Source organism: Solanum tuberosum, unplaced genomic scaffold, assembly GCF_000226075.1.
Source record: "Solanum tuberosum cultivar DM 1-3 516 R44 unplaced genomic scaffold, SolTub_3.0 scf00090, whole genome shotgun sequence".
Classification (NCBI taxonomy): Eukaryota; Viridiplantae; Streptophyta; class Magnoliopsida; order Solanales; family Solanaceae; genus Solanum; species Solanum tuberosum.
The window spans coordinates 796,016-804,723 of record NW_006239013.1 but is presented as its reverse complement, the minus strand read 5'-3'; the positions used below and the strand labels follow the sequence as shown (position 1 = coordinate 804,723).

General features: G+C 31.1%; 1 pseudogene; it reads left to right on the top strand.

Annotated features, from left to right (window-relative positions):
* Positions 1–7,845: 7,845 nt before the first annotated feature.
* Positions 7,846–8,328, top strand: LOC102585041 (uncharacterized; annotated as a pseudogene).
* Positions 8,329–8,708: the final 380 nt, after the last annotated feature.

Here is an 8,708-nt window from a genome sequence, read left to right as displayed (position 1 = left end):
ACCTAGGTTAACTGGAGATCAAGTGTGGCAAAAAGTGAGAGGTTTTCCTAAGATCACTGAATCTGGTCGACGCAAATCCTATGGCTTTGGAAAATCACATAATTGGACCAAAAAAAGTATTTTTGGGGATTTGCCATATTGGAAGACCAATTTTGTTCGCCATAATCTTGATGTAATGCATATAGAGAAGAATGGTTTTGACAATGTTTTTCATACTATTATGGACAACAAAGAGAGGACAATGGATAATGAGAAGGCAAGAATGGATTTGAAAGAATATTGTCGTCGAAATGATTTACACTTGCAATTGAATGATGATGGGAGATGCATTAAACCGAAAGCAAAGTTTACCTTAAATGATGGCCAAAAGAAAGATGTGTGTGAATGGGTTGATCAACTAAAGATGCCTGATAGATATGCTTCCAATTTGAGTAGATGTGTTGACATGGAACATTTGAAGTTATTTGGAATAAAAAGTCACGACTGTCATATTTTTATGCAATACCTTATTCCAGTTGCTCTTAGCGCACTTCCAAAACCTATATGGAAGTCATTAACTGAACTCAGTCTTTTCTTTAAAGACTTGTGCTCAACAGTACTACGGGAGGATCATCTAATGCAAATGGAACAAAATATTCCTATAATCTTATGTAAGTTGCAACGAATATTTCCACCCAGTTTTTTTGATTCGATGAAGCACTTACTAATTCATTTTTCTTACGAAGCAAGAGTTTGTGGGCCAGTTTAATATCGATGGATGTATCCATTCGAAAAGTATAAAAATATATTCCTAAAATCTATTACTTGTCTCATTAATTTATTACATATTGTATTTATTTCTTAAATTTAAGTGTAGGTTCCCGAACAAAATTAGAAAGACCATAAAAAACAAAGCCAGAGTTGAAGGATCTATCTGTCAAGCATATTGTGCTCAAGAAATCTCATACTTTGCTTCCCATTATTTTGAATCTCATGTCCTATGTAGCAACAATAGAGTTGGGCGTAATGATGATGTCATTGAAAAAGATGAAAGTCACCCAACTTTATCAGTCTTTAATCATTTTGGTCGAAGTTATGGTAAGAAGGATGGTGATATCTGATGGCTAGATGATAAAGAAGTTATTGCTGCACAGTTGCATGTTCTTATAAATTGCGATGAAGTTAAACCTTTTCTCAAGTATGTTCCAACCATAGCATTCATTTGATTATTAAGAGAAGCTTAATTATATTTGGTGTGCTAATTCAAATACGTACAGTTTGTATTAGAAAGTCCTGAGAGATACTTACCGTGATCTCACTGATGATGTCATTGATAAACAAATTGCTGAAGACTGTCCACGATGGTTCAAAGATTATGTATAAAATAATATAACAATTTTGCATAAGAATATATCAATAAAAAAATCATATCTAATAGGATTTTATTATTTGATAGGTGAATAGTAATCCACAAGAGATGTCGCTGAATCCATTTCTGAAAATCTTAGCAATGGGACCACTTAGACGAGCAAAATCTTGGCCTGTTTATTTTGTGAATGGATACAAATTTCATACTTCTTCTTGGGGTGAAGGAAGAAGTACATATAACAGTGGCATGTGTGTTAGTGGCACTGGACAAGATGGTACTATAAGTGAATATTATGGTGTTCTTAAGGAGATTATCGAGTTAGAATGGCCAATGACATCATGTATGAAGTTAGTTTTCTTTTATTGTGATTGGTTTGATCCCTATAAAAATGGCATGAGAGTTGATAGTCAATTTGGTATTGTTGAGGTTCGAAAAAGGGGAAGATATTCTAAATTTGACTCTTTCATCTTTCCCGAAACAACAACCCAAGTTTATTATGCGAATCATCTTGAAAAAAAAAAGAAATAAGGCTGATTGGTGGATAGTTATAAAGACAAATCCAAGAGGAGCTATAGATACAAGATACAATTTGGAAGTTGCTTACCAAGGGGAGCAATCACGTGTTACTAGTGCAAATATAGAGGATGACCCAATCGATGGTTTACGGGATGAACAAGCTGATGGTGAAGAGGTTGATTGAATTAGTTTACAAGTCATTGGCATTGAAGATGGACATGATTTAATTGAAGAGGATGATAAGGAGATATCAAGTCAAGAAGAGGAAGGTGATGATGAGACAACAAGTGAAAAAGAAGATGAGGAAGAGGAGGCAACAAGTGAAGAGGAAGAATTTTTTGATAGTGATGATTCAGTAGGTCAAGAAGAAGACGAAGACGAAAATGAGGAGGATTGAGAATATTAGTTTGTCGATTTGTTTTTCCACTGTACAATAATATATTTGGTAAAAGCTATCGTCATCTGTTAAGTTAAACAAAAATATTTATGTTTTTACTTTGCCTAAGTTAGTTTTTATTTTTCTAAGTTAATTTAGATTGAAAAAATTTAACCGTTGGAAGTTGGTGTACATTTTATTATGCAAAACTAGTGATGATCTAAAGTTGTTTTATTAATTTTTATTTGCTGCAGATGTCAGGTGCAGGATCTGGAAGAGATGGACAGCCTAGTTATAAAGGAGGAAAGTCAAGTAAAAGAAAAACACAGACAACAGAGCGACAAACAATTCAATTGCCCCCTATAATTCCAACAAAATTATTTAAATCTCATACTAGTTCACTTCAGATCAATAGCTCTTCCTCGCGTCAACCTAATCTTGATGCTAATCGACCCCAGCCACATAACAATGATGTGCCTCCCATAATCCTGTCACAATCCCTCTATTCCCATACTAGTCCAGTTCATGTAAATGAGTCTCCTTTACTTCAGCCTAGTCTTGGGGTTAATCAACCTCAGCCTCCTAACATTGAATCGCAACCTCAATCTAATCAATCTCCACCAACAAATCAAGAAGCTGAACCATTGATATCACCACCGGATAATAGGACTCCAACACCCTCATCTACTATAGTTGACAATGTAAACGAAGATCATCAAATATGGATTGTACCTGAAGAGGATGGGTAATATGACCAACTTAGAATAATATATACCTATATCTATATCGTGACGAAAGTGAAGGCTGTTAAAACCTCACTATCGTACACACTAGTCGATATGCCATTCTGTTTTATGATTTATTTGAATAGTAGTCATGTTCTGTTTTTTCAGGTTATCATATATATCATATCATATTATATCATCATATCGTCATATCTTCTATATTACCTTAAAAACATGAACTCCTAACTTGAATGTTAAATTACTATAATATCCCTAACTTAAAACACCCATCTATATTTATTTTGAATAACATATGTTCTCTTGAAAAATTGTGACTTTTTCGATAAGTGGTGACTTTTCTGATAAGTTGTGACTTTTTTCAAAGGGTTGTGATTTTTTCGATGAGTTGTGACTTTTCTAAAGAGTTGTAACTTTTTCAATAAGTTGTAACTTTTTCAAAGGGTTGTAACTTCTCGGACAGGTCACGTCTTTTAAGATAAGACACAAAAAATACTTGTTAATACTACCCTTTGTTGACTATAAATAGAGGGAATTCCTCTCATTTTTAAACCACAAATTTTTTAATCTTCTACTCTTCTTCTTCCTGCATTTTAAAAAAATTCATCTGATTTATTGTTGTTGAGTGAGTTCAAAGTTTAGCGGAATATGAGGTACCACTATTCTGATGAAGTAAACAATTTTATCCTAAGAGGATAATTCCATAATCTCGAGTACTTGAGGAAAATAATATTTGAAGATTTTTTTTTTTTTTGCTTTATATATACAGAAGTATGTAATGTTCCAATATATAAAGTTAACATGATGTAGTCTAAATTCATTTGTTTTTTTAACAATTTCTCTTGTGATGCAAATATATTCTTTAGTTATAACATTGTAAATTAACTTAGTTATTACTAATTATTTCAAAGGTTATTCACACTCTTTTACATTCTTTAGTTATAATATTATGAATTCCCATAGTTATTACATGAATTATTTCTATCTTTCATCTATTCTTATATTAAGTTATTACCAATAATTTTTCATATTACTGCCACTATATATCTAATAACAGGGTGTTGTTATTCTTCTTTGGATGAATCATGCTTGGTTGAATAAATTAAAAATCATTTACAAGGATATGGAACTATATCCTTGTTGGGTGTAAGGTAAACCAGGTGATTATACATATGATTTCACAGATAGAATATATTCGATAATTTTAATTGTTAGTTTTTTTAGTAAAAAAAGAAAACCTTTCTCAGTTAACTATGGACACTGACTAACCTTTTACAGTCAATCGTGAAGTTAAATATGAGAGCCAACAACAAGAATGCCATCTATTATGTTATAACTTATAAAATAAAAATTAATATACAAAAATATTGTTCTAAAAAATAAAATGTAGTTGTTCTCTTTACATGTTCATACGACATCTAAACAATTTAACATGGAATACACGTGCTTTAGATGACAAGAAAAATATACAACAAATATCGTCTATAAGGTAATATTAGTGAGATATGACTAATTATATGATTGAACCTCTTCAAATTGAAATAATTATATACATTATTGCATTTAACTAATAAAATTTTTCATTGACCAGGTTCGCGTGAATAAGAGATATATATGACGATCCACATTAAACAATCACAAAAGAATCTGCAATAATATTTTGTCCAAAGTTAATTATTCAAATCTCCGCTTAAATAAGCGATTCTATTTACTATAACATATATTTTCTGAATTGATAGTCACGTGCAACACACGTGTCGAAAAACTAGTATATATATAGGTGGACTATTTATCTGTTTATATTTTGATAACTATTATATATTTTATGTAGGTTTGATCCTCACAAGATAGTTACTGATGGTATTGCTAGTTGCATTCGTAGTAAGTTTGAATTGGCTAGACCTTCATGGAAGAAATTTTCAAAATCTAGTTCACTTGATGTGGTTTGAGGAATTAAAGGTAAAAAGGTTTATAAATTATAGTTCATATTTAAATAAAAGTGTTGGATTGTATGACTAATATGGTATTCATTTGATATATGCAGAAGAGATTTAAATAGCTTCCACAATATAATGATGCTATATGGATTAATTTTCAAAAAAGAGCATCTTCAAAATTGACACAACTGTTTCAAGATGTTAGAAAACACTTGCCTCCGAAGCCAAATTGGATGGGAGATGCGGTATTCAAGGAGGTGAAAGAGCATTGGGAGTCGGATGAGTTCAAGAAAAAGTCCGACCAGAATAAAAATAACTGTGATTCGAATGCTGGTGCATCACTTCATACAGGTGGTTCCATACCTCATCGATTGATCTATAAGAGAATGACAATTTTATATCTTGTTTAAAATATATTTCTTTCAAGAAAATAACATCATACTCAGCGTTGATAACATAAATATCTTTTTTTGATTATAGAAAGAAGCTACTGGAAAAGATCCTTCAATTTCAGAATTTTATTTCCGAACTCATCGCAAGAAAAGTGATAAAAGTTGGATAAATGAGAAAGCTGAAGCTGCCTATGTAAGTGCTCATTCACTCTATTTGCTAGTTACTTATTCGGTTTAAGAATATGTTCTCTCACTCCTTTCTTTATGAGGTAATTTAGTTCCTTTAATTTCAGAATTTCTTTTATCTCTATTTTTCTAGTTACTTGTTTGGTTTCAAAATATCTATGATTGGGGTTAATCATCTATTCTTTACATCAATTCTTTGTCATAGATATTGAGAGGAAAATGATGTCAGTTTCATAAATTATTTGTTAGTTCCTTTTGACGTTTTGTATAGTTTCTAAAGATAGATAGCCCCGTCTTTACTTGGTTTGCTTTTAAATTCAGTTTAGTAAAGTAATTTGCGACCGAAAGAATCTCTTTAATACTTTTATGAAGCTTATCAAGTCTCTTATCGATTGGTATTAGCTATAATCGTCTCTACTTGTTTTACTCAGTTTAGTAAAGTAATTTGCGACTTGAAGCATCTCTTTAATACTTTTGATAATCTTATCAAATCTCTTATCCATTGGTATTAGTTATGATCTTTTTTACGACTGAAAGCATCTATTTAATTGTTTTGTTAACCATCTCAATACCTTAGCCCTGTAACTTTCACCTTTAGTTTTAACTTCAAAATCTCTGAGCTTGGATTAATTTCTTATTCTTTATATTAGTTTTTTGGCATATAACTTTTGGTAAATAATAGTTTTACTAATACCAAAAGTGCAGATTTCCACAGACAAAGAGGTACTTTTGTATTTCTCCGTACATAAGTAAACTAGCTAAACTAATCTCGTCGACTATAAAATAGAAGCAGCCTAACTACAAACTAAGCAATAGAATAAAAGTACACATCAAGTTAGTCGCAGGGAAGCTTGTAGATTGCACTAGTCATTAATTTTATTGTGCTGCATAGTATCATTAGGGCCTAATATTTAGGTGGGTGAGAGGTGCTTTCCATCATCACAGTCCATCGAATATAAATATGAAGAGTATCTAGGTTGTTTTATTATTGAAATATTGTTTTCGTTGCGGCTGAAATGCTATATTTTTTGGTTCCTCGAATGCTATATATTGTTGCTGAAAAGTACTATATTTTTTTATATGCTGAAATGCTATTTTTTATGGCTAAAATACTCTTTTTAACTGCTGAAATGCGAAAAATGTTGATTTTTGTTTTTGTTAGGACGAGCAGTTTTGGCTCGTTTCACCCTGGAAAATTTCTTGTAGATGTTTTCTAGTTGGAGTAGTTGGAACCATTACTTGTAGGATAAAAGGTTGTGCTATTTTCTCTGAAAAAAATTGCAGATGTGCTCACTTCAAGCACAAGCTTTTTTCTAAGGGTGTCTCTGTTCTTACAACTATACACAAAGAGAAGGTTCTTCAGAACATTAAATATTAAATATGTTGTATAGACACACTAAAAAACTACCTAGAACGTTAGAAAGGAAAAAAAATATAACTGAATATATGCCATTCACTCAACGAAATAGCTGACCTCATTCGTCTGTTAAATTTTTAATAGGGGTGGAGTTCTCAATTAACTAAACTAAAAAGCAAAGTTTTACAAATTTAAAGAACAAAAGGTTCTCAGGGTTATACTTACAGAATAAAGTTAAGCCTACCATACGAAAATTGTTTATAAGCTTCAAAAATTTGCATAGGAAAATATTGCTAAGTTTTTTTCCAAACTTCTGATTTTTGCAATGAACAGATAAGTGGTGTAAAACAGAAAATGACAACTTTATACATGCTTGCTAATATCTTAGAAAAAAAGGATCCAAAAACTTGATAAGACTAGTCTAAGATAATATTTCTACAAACAAAAATGTGTGTGCCTTGATAAGTTAAGACATTCAATTTTCTACGTTTTAAATGCTTAGTCAAAACATTTAGCTTCAGCTCGAGTTTGTTTACATTCAGGTTGTTTTATCTCTGCAACACGATGTGTTTTAGAATAATTGAATTCAACATTAATTTTATTTTTTTTGCATTTTGAAAGCTTAGTTAAGACATTTAGTTTCAATCAAGTGAGATCAAAAGTTTGTTTTCTTTGTTCGATTTGTCTGCTAATTTTTTTTTTTTTGTATATATAAAATTTATTTCTATTATCTGTCCCATTCTACCATTTAATTATAAAGCTGGCTTGAAATATGCTTTCCATCATTGTAGCAGATGTTGAGTTACTAATTGTGAAGATGATGATATCATTTACATAAATTAAATTGTTCATTTGAGTTACCGTTTCTCATTTTTTCTTGTTGTGCTTACATTTGATGCTAGAATCCAATATATTTTGCTAATGAAATATATTTTCTAATGAAACTATACATGGTCTAAAATATTATATCCTTGTGCAGCTAGAGTTTGAAAGAAAGAAACAAGAAATATTAGCTGCTCAAAATGCATTAGATGGGGAGGGAGAAGCTAGTTGAACCTTCTCAAATAAGTGAAATGGATATCTGGGTGCAATCTGCTGGTGGAAAGAAAAAAGGAAGAGTCAAAGGTCGTGTATCCCTAGGTCGAACTGTAAAGACATCGAAGCAATCAACATCAACTTTGCCTGAAGATATTGATGAGATGATTAAGTCACAAATAAATGCTTCAAATGCTGATTTTTATGCTCAGTTGCAGAATGAGCAGCACAAAAATAAGAAGATGAGAAAGGAATTAGACTTGTTGATGAAGCATGTATACAAGAAATCATTTTCAAATGAGCGATCATCTCAAGAAGACAACCAAGCTTATGAGAATGAAAGTGATGATGACTCAATAGCATGAATGAAAGAGATTCTAACCCTGATAACGTGAATGGAAGTGATCATAATTATGATTGAGATGGTTGGTAGTTCTATTGAGGATTCAAATTTGAAATATTTTCTTTTGGACCATTAAGAATCATACATTATTGAAATGGATGTCATGAATTATGATTTTTGTTAGTTAGAATGATTTTATTTTGAATGATGATTTTGAGAATTATTGGTTTTTTGTTTAATTATGAAATTTATCTAGCGGTTTGAATGTGAATTATTATTTGGGGATTTTACATGGGGATTTAGATGATAAATATTCACAATTTTTTTTTGTGAGAATTTTTTCTTGCGGATTTACTTGGGTCTTTCATAATTCTTTTTTTGCCAAATTGTTTCATAAATATCTGCAAGAAATTTTATTTTATTAAACAAGAATTATAATATCCAAACCTCCTACGGATTTACTTGGGGATCTTCA